Source organism: Desmodus rotundus, chromosome 1 (assembly GCF_022682495.2).
Source record: "Desmodus rotundus isolate HL8 chromosome 1, HLdesRot8A.1, whole genome shotgun sequence".
In the NCBI taxonomy this organism is placed as follows: domain Eukaryota; kingdom Metazoa; phylum Chordata; class Mammalia; order Chiroptera; family Phyllostomidae; genus Desmodus; species Desmodus rotundus.
This window is the reverse complement of record NC_071387.1, coordinates 30,690,719-30,702,765: the sequence shown is the minus strand read 5'-3', so window position 1 is coordinate 30,702,765 and position 12,047 is coordinate 30,690,719. Positions and strand designations below refer to the sequence as shown.

Genomic DNA, 12,047 nt, shown 5'->3' with positions numbered 1-12,047 from the left:
CCTGATTTTTTTTTTCTTTCTTTTCTTTTCTTTTCTTTTTTTTTTGCATAAGGAGCCAATATAGACGGTTGTACTGGGTTGAATAGTGTCCTAAAATCCATGTCTATCTGGAACCTGCGAATGTGATATAGGGTCTTTTTGGGTGTAATCAAGTTAAGAAGGCATCACACTAGTGGCCCTAATCCACCGACTGGTGTCCTTGTAAGAAAGAAATCAGAGACAGAGACGTGGGAGAAGGCCCTGTGATGACGAGGGCAGGGGCTGGAGTGACGCATCTGCAAGTGAAGGAACACCAAGGATTGCCGGGAGCCACCAGAAGCTAGAAGAGGCAAGGAAGGGTTCTTCCCCCGGAGACTTCGGAGAGAGAAGGGCCCTGCCAACACGTTGCTCTGTTGTTGTAGTTATTGTTACAATGGCCTCAGAAAACCAATACAATGGTGACTGTCTGAGGATGACAGCTGAGGAGGACTAGGAGTCTAACTGTGTGTGTGTGGCAGTGTGAGTGTGTGTGGTATGTGGGAGTGGGAGGGGCTGGAAAGCCCAAGGTGGAGCCTCAGTCCAGCTGCTGACCAGCTGTGTGACCCTGGGTGCGTCCTATGCCATTGCTGGGCATTGGTTTATTAGTCTATAGGGTGGAGTGGACTAGGCAAATGTTGTTTTTTTAATATATTTATTGATTATGCTATTACAGTTGTCCCATTTCCCCCCCTTCACTCCACTCCACCCTGTATACCCCCTCCCACCCACATTCCCCCCCTTTAGTTTATGTCCATGGGTCATATATGTAAGTTCTTTGGATTCTACATTTCCTATACTATTCTTACCCTCCCCCTGTCTATTTTCCACCTATCATCTATGCTACTTATTCTCTGTACCTTTCCCCCCTCTCTCCCCCTCCCACTCCTCTATTGACAACCCTCCATGTGATCTCCATCTCTATGGTTCTGTTCCTGTTCTAGTTGTTTGCCTAGTTTGCTCTTGTTTTTGTTTTAGGTGTGGTCGTTAATAACTGTGAGTTTGCTGTCATTTTTACTGTTCCTATTTTTGATCTTCTTTTTCTTAGGTAACTCCCTTTAACATTTCATATAATAAGGGCTTGGTGATGATGAACTCCTTTAACTTGACCTTATCTGGGAAACACTTTATCTGCCCTTCCATTCTAAATTATAGCTTTGCTGGTTAGAGCAATCTTGGATGTAGGTCCTTGCCTTTCATGACTTGGAATACTTCTTGCCAGCCCCTTCTTGCCTGCAAGGACTCTTTTGAGAAATCAGCTGACAGTCTTATGGGAACCCCTTTGTAGGTAACTGTCTCCTTTTCTCTTGCTGCTTCTAAGATTCTCTCCTTATCGTTAATCTTGGGTAATGTAATTATGATGTGCCTTGGTGTGTTCCTCCTTGGGTCCAACTTCTTTGGGACTCTCTGAGCTTCTTGGACTTCCTGAAAGTCTATTTCCTTGGCCAGATTGGGGAAGTTCTCCTTCATTATTTGTTCAAATAAGTTTTCAATCTGTTGCTCTTCCTCTTCTCCTTCTGGTACCGCTATAATTCGGACGTTGGAACATTTAAAGATGTCCTGGAGGTTCCTAAGCCTCTCCTCATTTTTTTAAATTCTTGCTTCTTTATTCTGTTCCAGTTGGATGTTCTTTCTTCCTTGTGGTTCACACCGTTGATTTGAGTCCTGGTTTCCTTCCCGTCACTGTTGGCTCCCCATACATTTTCCTTTATTTCACTTAGCATAGCCTTCACTTTTTCATCTAATTTGTGGCAAAATTCAACCAATTCTGTGAGCATCGTGATTACCAGTGTTTTGAACTCTGCATCTGATAGGTTGGCTATCTTGTTGTCACTTAGTTGTATTTTTTCTGGAGCTTTGATCTGTTTTTTCATTTGGGCCATTTTTTTGTCTGGATACTCCTGTTACGTAGTAAGGGGAGGAGCCTTAGGTGTTCACCAGGGTGGGGCAACCCACTTGGCTGCATCCTGACGCTGTCTGTGGGGGAGAGGTCCGAGAGCAAACAATCCCACTGGCTCTGCTCTCTGAGGGTTTTCAGTCACTTCCCCCCGCTACCCACAAGCAAAGTGGGCCCTTCTGGTACTCATTCCCAGATGGGTGGGCTTGTGTATGTTCTAGGACCCTGTGGGTCTCTCCAGCAAACTCTCCTGTGAGGCTGGGAGTTTCTCCCACTGCTGCCCCAATCCCACAGGTGTTTTCAATTGGTAGTTTGAGGCTTTATCTCCCCGTGCTGGAGCCCTGGGCTGTGCACTTGTTTTGTTCCCCAGTTGTTCCTCTCAGTTTGTGTGTGCACAAATGTAAGACCATTTGCTCTGCCAGCCGCTGCCTCGTGGAGTCCACCAGCTGCTGCCTTGCCCATCCTGTTCCACAATCTGTGGCCTCGCTGGGTCCGCCAGGCACCGCCCTGCCGTGAGTCTTCTCTGCCGGGCTGCCCATGTCCTCCCCTCCTACCGGTCTGGATGAGTGTTTCCTCTTTAACTCCTTGGTTGTCAGACTTCCATACAGTTCGATTTTCTGTCAGTTCTGGTTGTTTTTTGTTTTTTAAATTGTTGTTGTCCTTCTTTTGGTTGTGTGAGGAGGCACAGTGTGTCTACCTACACCTCCATCTTGGCTGGAAGTTTCAGGCAAATGGTTCTGCTGCTGTTTCATTTCCTAAAATTACATTCTTTGAGATTATGCCAAACTCCTTTTCTTTTCATTTCTTTTCTTTCTTTCCTCTTCCCTTCTTCTTCTTTGTCTTTGTCTTCGTCTTCATCTTTTTCATCATCTTCTTTTTGAGAATCGGGTCTCTTTTTCTCAAAGTAAGCATGGAACCCTGTGATATATATGGCACATACATTCCATAGAGAATCCCTTACCCATCTCCAAGCGCATGAGGTCGCGTTCAAGCCTGCACTGGCCCTCTGGCATTGAGAGGGTATATTTGATGTCAAATGCCTGAGCGCAACAATCCAGAAGTGAGTTACTTTCTTCATTACTTAACAAGAAGTTTTGTTTAATCCTCTGGGTTTACAATCATGGGGTCACAGAACTTTCCCATGGACTCAGAGAGGGTAAGGGTATTAGTTTCTTGTGGCTGCTATAACAACTTAGTGCAAACTTGGTGGCTTCAAAGAAAATTTTATTCTCTCACAGTTCTTGAAGCCAGAAATCCAAACTCTACCGTGCTGGGCCAAAACCAAGGTGGTGGTGGGGCCACGCTCTCATGGGCAGCTCTAAGGGAGAATCCGTTCTTTACTTCTTCCAGTTTTCGGTGGCTGCCAGTGTTCCTTGGCTGGTGGCTGCATCACTCCAGTCTCAGCCTCTGGGGTCACATTGCCTTTTCTTCTGTCTGTGTCACATCTCCCTCTTCCTTGCTCTTTCAGGGACATTTGAGACTGCACTTAAGACCATATAAAGAGTAATATCTTCATCTCAGATCCCTAATTCAGTCATCTCTGCCAAGTCTGTTTTGCTGTGTAAGTTGAGATTTATAGTCTAGTCCAGGGTTAGAAACTGACCTTTGGGAGAGCCGTTGTTTAGCTCACTGTGGAAGTGATGTGTCTCTAGTGAGTCATGGCAGACACACGTTCTGTCAGCCTCCTTCTCTCTTATGCTCATTATGCTCGCCCTCGCTCTCCACCCAAGAAAGAAGCTGTTTGTAAAGAAGGAACTGAGAGCCCTTTGTGGATGAGGGGTGGGGGCAGAGGCAGTGTCTGCCCTCAGCCTACTGTAGAGCTCAGGACACACGGAAGGCAGGGCACCTTCCAGATGAGAGGCACAGAAGCAGGCCCGGCTGGGCAGCCGTGTCTGGAGGCAGCCCTCTGTCAAAGGTTCGTCTGAGCAGGGAGGAAAGTTACACTGAGCTAGAGCCTGTGCATAGAGCTTCCTCCTCCAATATAATCCCCTCAACAGCCCCTAGACAGAAATTACTGGGACTACTTTACAGATGAGAAAACTGAGGCTCCGAGGGGCGGCCACTGAGAGGCCCAAGGATACACAGTTAATGATAGGTAGTGAGGACCCAGATTCACCAGTCTGATGGCTTTAGAACACCCACTTGGGTCTGGGTCTGCTGCCCTGGGTTAAGGGGCATGCCCCGAGCATGGAGTCAGAACAGTGGACTCAAGTGTGGGAACACGGGCTCCCTTTCTTTAAAAAAAGATTTTATTTATTTTTAGACAGAGGGCAAGGGAGGGAGAAAGAGAGAGAGACATCAATGTGTGGTTGCCTCTCATGTTCCCCGCACTGGGGACCTGGCCCACAACCCAGGCATGTGCCCTGACTGGGAATGGAACCAGTGACCCCTTGGTTTGCAGGCTGGCACTCAATCCACTGAGCCACACCAGCCAGGGCTACAGAGAGCATTTTGATGGTTGCTAGATGGGAGGGGGGTATAAAGGAATGGGTGAAGAGGTGAGGGGATTAAGAAGTACAAATAGGTAGCTACAGAATAGCCACAGGGATGTAAAGTACAGTATAGGAAATGGAGTAGTCAAAGAACTTATACACACGATCCATGGACATGAACAATGGTGAGGGGATTGTTTGAGGGAGTTGTGAGTGCTGGGTGGAGGGGACAAAGGGGAAAAATCAGGGCAACTGTAATAACATAATCAATAAAATGTAATTTTTTAAAAAGTTATAAAAATGAAGAATGGAACAGCCACTGTAGAACATGTAGAAGATGCAAATGAGAAAAAAATAAACCAAAAATCACTCCTGAACCCATTGCCCAGTGACTCCCCACTTGTCAATATATCAGTGTATTTGTTTCTAATATTTTTTCCTCTACAGATTTCACTCTGCATCCTGTTTTGTAGCTTGCTTTAAAAAAAAAAACCTTAAAGATGAATAATTGTGTGAATGGTTTGGACAACTAAATGTTAAATTGGATGCATAATATTTGTCAGATAGTTGTATCACACTTTAACCAATCCCCAGAATAAAATTCTTAAATTCTTCCATCTTTGTTCACGCCGTTAATTATTTCCTCGGGACAAATTCCTGGCTCTGGAGTCGTGGTGTCAGAGAGTCAGCTCATCTGAACAGCCGAATTTGCCCTCCTCAAAGGTCGTTCTGATTTATATTCTCAGCAACAGCATTTGATAGTGACTGTATCTCCCCACATTCACCAGTGTTGGCTCTTATCATCTTACCATCTTTGTCAGTTTGCTAATCAAAAACGTTCTCCAGCTGGTTTAACCTGTATTTCTAAGACGAGTTAGGGACTTGGAACATTTTTCTTGTGTTTGCAGGCCATGCGTGTGTGTGTGTGTGGGGGTGTGTCTGTGTGTCTCCTGGTAACATGTCAGCTTCCTGTTTCCTGGCATATTTGTAAGATCGTCTGATATACCAGGACAGAAGATAGGGACTCCCCATTGTACTGATGAGGAGGCTGAGGTTCAGTGAGGGTAAGTGACTTGCCCAAGGTCACTTGGGCAAATAAGTTCTGGAACTGACGGCTCTGCTTTGGACTTTGCAGTCACTCTCTAGTACTTTGCCCACTGCGTCATGCTGACAGATGACCCTCTCCTATGGCGCTGGGGGGAAAATTCAAGCCTGCCTTGGTTCAATTTAGTCTCAATTCTTAAAATAATCTATCCTGTAACATAGAGTAGTGTTAGCAGAGAAAATATGTTCTGCCACTTACCGCTGAAGGAGCTGGAGATCTGCCATGGGCTGTGACCCTTTAAGAGCGTGCCCTCCATTCTGATAAATCAGGTCCTGGAAGGCGGCGTGGGAGATTAGTGCTGACGTGTGTGGGGACAGTTAGCACGATTATTAACAGGACGCCGCGGTTGGAGACAGCTGGCTCAGAGTGCATGCGAGCTCCTGGAGACCCCAAGTCAGAACTGGACTCTGGGAGCAGCCTGGACTGCGGATTGTCCACCCACCCAGCCACACCCACAGGGACAGCTCTCCAGTGCCCATCCATCCACTGAACTCTGTCTGTTGGTCTTGTGGCCACTTGCAAGGCTGGAGGTTAGAAAGAGCGCCTCCCAAACCTGGCTGTGCCATGAACTTACCTGTGACCCTAAGCACCTCCCTTCTCCTCTCTGCCTTAGTTTCCCCCACCTTTCCAGCCAGGGTGTTGGTCACAGTAGTCTCCCAGGGCTCTTCCAAGTCTAGGTTGTCCTGCCCTCTCCATCTTTCCACCCCTGGCCTTTTGTGCCAGAGAAGATGCAAACCTACAGAATGTGGTACTCAGTGGGACCTTACCAACCTCCCACCTAACTCAGGCCACATGCTTGAGTTTGCAAGAAAGAAGACTTTATCTTTCTCTCCCAGGCTTGCTTTGTCTTCTGAGCTGTCATTCAGTGAATTCCAAGTGATCCCATTACTTAAGGTCTCTCCCTCCTCTTCATCCACCAGATGGTGTCTCAGCTTTGAGTGGAAGCTCACTTAGTGCCTTGGCAAAATGAGCTGAGGGCTGTCTGTATCTGGGGACACCCACTCTGACTGCCCACCTTTGAGACACCTCAGTCCTCGAGGTCCTTCCATCCCAAGGCAGACCTCCCTGGAAGAGGTGCAGTCTCAGCTACATTAGAGGCGACTAAGGGACACACAGAAGGTCCAGCTGCTTTCTTACGGCGAGAAGCTACACGAGACTCAGGCACACAGCACACAGCCACTCCTACCCTGCCTGTGCCCGAACCCCAGAACTCTCCCAGGCTGATGTTCCCCGGCCCCTACCCCCAACCCCACAAAGAGGCCCAGGTTTCCCCACTTTCAGATCTCTCCAAATCCACTTGCAACTCCTGTTATCCCTATAACTCCAGGCTTAGCCTGAGGAAGGGTGGGGTTCCAAGCCCTTCTCAAGGACGCCTCCAGAGTTCACTTCTGACCCTCTTCTCTCCCCCAGCCCAGGGAGTTTTTAATGTCCTTTGGGACAGAAGATAATGACCATGACAAATGATGTATTGTTCCCAATCTTTTTGTCTTACACCTTTCCCCCTGTTCTTTTTGATTGCTCTGTGTTTCTGCTGAAATAACCTCATTGCCCATGGTGCTGTGTGAGTGAGGCAAGAGCAGAGTTATAAAGAAACATGGAGATGCCCCACCGAGCGGCTCCGACATTATCTGGATACGTGGAGACAGAATGCTTGGTGGGTCTGTGCCGGGTCTGGGACTGACCTTGGCTGACCCGCTCTGCCTTCCTTGGAGCCACATGCAGATACTGTAAGTCCAGCTTTTTTGGGGGGTGGATATTACAAATTTATTCTCCAATAGTCAGCATCATCTGGTAAAAAGACTACAGGGTTTTCTCCATAGATCCTACGTTTACAAGGCATCATTGGCTTAATGGAGAGAAAGCCTCTGCTGTGTCCTCTGTAAAACACCCGCTTCACAGCGTGAACAGGTGCTGTTGCTGTGCTCACTTGCAATTCCGGAAGGAAAGACACAACTTGGCAAGAAAATTTTTTTAGATCCTAAATTTGGGTGCAATACCTGAGAGACAAACTTTTGACTTAACAATCTTGCTCCACATCTCCACATTGAGGGGGGAAGACCCCCCACCTAGAAATTAGAGTCTTTCCTTCTTCCTCCTCCTTGAACCATTACAGCAACGCTTCGTTTTGTCGTTTGCTTGGTGTTGCATGTACAGAAAGGGGTTAAAACCGCAAAATCATCCTGCACGTCCAGCCACTCCCACCAACACAGTAACTCTTAGGTTTAGAGGGCGACCAGGAATTCCCCAGCATAAACGAGGACAAGGGAGACCGAGGCTGCACAAATAAAAGACAAAGGAGGGAGGTAAGTTAGAGCTTTCATACTCAGGACTGGCCCGCTCCAACTTCACGGCCTTCGTGCAATACTCAGAGGGGAAATCTTCATGATTACTTGGCATAAGTCACATCAAGGAAACTTGTATAAAAATCAGTATGTGAACCTATAGTAAGAAACACGCTCTTCCATGACTTTCTTCAAGAATGAAAAACCCATTCCTTGGATAGAGTCGGCACTGGGGAACTCATTGAAGTCTCCCACGTTCCCCTGCACAGGTGCCCAGCTGTCCTGGTGCTCAGGAAGAGGGCGCGTCTGCAAAGCACAGGGAACCCACGGGCACTCTCGGGCTCCCCCGGGACTGTGTCTCTGAGCCACAACAACACACTGATCAGTCCATGTGAGGGTGTCCTACTTAAGGTTCCAGGGTGGAAGGAATTTTGTAATTCTAGTTTTTAAAAAAGTACATTCAAAAAAGAAAAAAAAAAAAGACGGGTGCAGGGTTGGGGGCATACAAACCAGGCCCTTAAAGATGATAGACCTTGTCCGTTTACGGCACAGTCACTGCAAATACAGCACCCCCCCCCCCCCCACCCCACACACACTCCCATGAGGCCAGGCAGGTGGCTTTCCCATTGTGCTTCAGTAAGTTCCGACCGGAAACAGGTGATGAGCTTCGGGAATAGTTACTCCAGCTCATACAAAGGTTTCATGTATAGCTTGTCACAAGTAACAAAGCTGTTTTGCAAGACCTGCTTCTTTCCAAAATTAAAAAAACGACTAGTCTGTATGTCTTAGTATGATTTTTTCTGTTTTTTTGTTTGTTTCTTTGTTTGCAAAGCAGCATAGCAACATTGTGATGATCAGACTTGCTGGAGGTCACAACAGTAAACATTGTACATCCGTAAAAAAACAAACAGGAGGAGATGCGTTCTTCCAGGTGGGGAAAATGGGGACGTCTGTAATAGCATCAACAATAAAAATAAAGTTAAAAAAATAAAATTAAATTAAATTTAAAAACCCCCCCAAAAGGCACAGTTTGAGAGCGGCAACTCTGCATTTCTCCTTCGGAATGAGTTCTGCTGTTGCTCAGCTGATGGCAATCTTGTTTCCCCCCAGGAGGTAAGGGAACTGGTGTTTTGTGGCACAGTCAGCAGCACCTGGCTCTGGTTTCCCCATGGGCCCTGATAGCTGACTGAGAGCCGTCTATCTCTCAGACAGTGGTGTTATTGATGTCAGAGCTGGCCACCAGGGAAACCAGGAGAGCAGGAATGCCTCTGCTCTGACTCACTGCCATCTTGTTGGTCTTCGTGGCCAGACTGCCACCGAGCAAGGGGCCACGATTTCCTTGGGAAACACCTCAGGGACACTTTTTGCCTCTGTTCTTAACAGAACCATGGTTTTCTCGATGGCCAGTTTCCTCCCACGGCATACAGAGCTAAGGCTGGTGCTGTACATCGTTGAATGGACCTTCAGGTTGCCTTTGGTGGGGAAAGCTCATCCATATGTTACACACGAAAGGCGCTCATGAATCTGCAGAGTGCTGGCTGAGGAGTTCCTCCTGCACCGCGTGCAGCTGTGTTGCAGCCTCATCAGCGAGGCTGGGCTGCTAACAAAGGTTCCATGCCTGGGGATGTGGTCGCAGGTCCAAACGTACCAGGAACTTCAACTTTGACATAGGTTGGCTGGACTCAAACAAATGTTGACGGGAGACTGTTCCAGCCTCCATCTCAGCATGGTTCTCCGAGCATCAGGAGACTTGGACTTGGTACTTTCTGCTTGGCTATTGGCTGGGGAGAGGGCCTGAAAGGATGTGGTCTCCAGGATGTCTGGGCTTCGTCTCTGATACTCCTAGTTTCCTGTCACTGAGGATGATGAGCCATTGGTCAAGCCATTACTCTCCACTGAGCTCCTTTCTCTGCTGCTCTGTTGTTGCAGGACCGCAGGAGCAGAACCCACTTTCCCCAGGGCATCCAGAGGGGGATCGTGGTGAACCCTGGCATAAGTAATGCTAAATGGATGCTGGAAAGAGGCCTAGGGACCTTCAAGGAGCTGCTGGGGGGCATTCTGGGAGCCAGCATCATCTACACTGATGCTTTCAACAATGTTATTGTGACAAATGACACTCATGCTGCCATTCTCACCGACTGCCATCGGCTCGGGCCCCTTACAGTCACAGCGATTCTCCAGCAGGGGAGCGCTGGGAATCTGACTGCCCATGTGCATCGGAATACGTTGCTGCAAAATCACCGCATTGGTAAACTTCCTCTGGGAGATGGGGCATGGACTCTGTGTCTTAATGGGTGTGTTGATTTGGTGAGCGCTGAAGTCTCTACAGGTTGCCTTCGGTGGAGAGGGCTCAATCACTGATCTCCCTGGGGACAGTCTCTCCCCAGTGTTGGTGTGGTAGTGCATTTTGAGGGAGCTTTGGCAGCTTAAGACACAGAGGCAAATGAGACATTTGTTGGGGTTTGTGGTGGCCTTGTCAATGTTCTCCACCAGCTGCTGCAACCTAAGGGTCTCACCCTGGCTTGTGTGTCCCTCTCCCTTGGAAGCCACCAAACCTTGGGGAATTATGGTTTGTCCCCACCCCAGAAAGTATGGATCCATTCTCACTTTCTGGAGAAGGCCTGGGCTTCAGATTGTTGGCCAGTGGGCCACCAATTAGGTCCTTGGGGTTAGTCCCCGAAGAGTGATTCTGGGGTATCCCTAAATTGGGAGTTGCTGTTACTAGGACAGGTTTGCTGTCTAAAAAGAGACTTGGTTCATCAGCAGGGACAGTGCATAAGGAACACCTGCTGCCATTTTGCATGGAACTCAGCAAACAGCTGGGGGGTTGCCTTCACCTGGAAATGTCGATAAAAGTGCACCTTGAGGTTGCCCGTGGTGGTGAACCGGTGGCCACAGAGAGAGCACACAAAGAGTGTCTCTCCAGTATGGGAACGGAGGTGGATCTGCAAGGAACTCAGTCCCCAAATCCTTGCTAGAGCTCTTACACTTGTGCCTGTAGAGGGCGGCCTGGTCTCCAGGTTTGACGTCCACCAGGAACACGTTGGGTGGCTTCCCTTTCCCTTTCCCGGTTGGGTCTAATGCCACAATGGAGGAAGGGCTCTGGAGGGGCACAGAGCCTGCGGCCTGAGGTATCAAAGCACCTGGGAGGCAGTTTGGGAGCACCTGTGACCCATTGGGCCTCTGGGCAAGGACCCCAGGGCAGGTCCTAGCCCTGGGTCCACAGAGCTGGTGGTGGACAGGATGTTTGCATGATGTAGCTTGGCTGGTTTCAAGGTGTCCAGAGAAAGACCCTGGCTTCCAGTTTTCTGGCTGAGCAAAGCCACAGCCGCAGAAAGCTGCTGGGACATGTGGCTGCCTAAGTTCAGGGCGCCAGCTCCCGCCAGGAGTGGAGGGCGTGAGGGGGACCATGTGTTCGCCTGGACACGGATCTGCTCTGTGAACTGTATCTGCTGTAACTGCTGCTGCTGCAAACACTGGACCTGCTCCAGGACCCACGGGATGCTGTTGGCATGGGGGGCCGAAATCGCATCCACACTCGGCTGATTCACCCCTCACCTTGGTGCCCCGCTGTGCTTGAAGAGTGATGTTAGTGTTGGCCCCTTTGCCCCTTTGGCCCCTTTGGGTAAATAGCCTAAGTCCTGGGGTGTGGTGGCAGGGCAGTCTTCTGCCTTTAGGTAAAGAATCGATTCCACCTCTGGCTTCCCCTTCATCTCCCCTGAGCTGCCACCATCCTCCCTGTGACTGTCCTCACTGCTTGGACTGCAGCTGGTGGCTCAGCAGGGCCTGGAGAAGTCACCGGCCCCTCAGTGTTGTTCATGGTGAGGACAGGTGGATGGTTAGTGCAATTTTTCTTATGTTCTAAGAACTCAGAGAAGCTGAAGAACTCTCCACAGCATTTCTCACAGATGTGAGTCTCCTCCCTACAAGGCCTCTTTACTGTGGCCCAGTCCAATCCCGAGGTGGTTCATTGGAGCACCTGGCTCTCCCTCCGCTGGTGCTGTGTCGCATCTGCAAACTCCTCAGCCGGCTGCTGTGACAGCTGCTTGCCATGGTCCTCTTGGAGTTGATGTGTTGGGATTTCGCTTGCTTGTGCCTCTACATGGTGTGAGCATTGGGGCCCTGGAGAGCCACGGTTCTTTGCCTACTCCTAGAAGTCCAGCTTTTTTTCAGATAAGATCCCTCCTTATACGTGTGCTTTCGGCTCCTCTTGTTCCTCTTCCAAGGCCAGACCCAGAGCAGCCAGGGAGCTCCCATTGGCACTGGCAGCTGCCTGGGTCATGTGGCGAGAGAGGGTGGTCTGGCACCACCCCAGT

General features: G+C 49.0%; 1 pseudogene; it reads right to left on the bottom strand.

Moving 5' to 3' along the window:
• Positions 1–8,811: 8,811 nt before the first annotated feature.
• LOC112304327 (sal-like protein 4 pseudogene) lies at positions 8,812–11,835 on the bottom strand (annotated as a pseudogene).
• Positions 11,836–12,047: the final 212 nt, after the last annotated feature.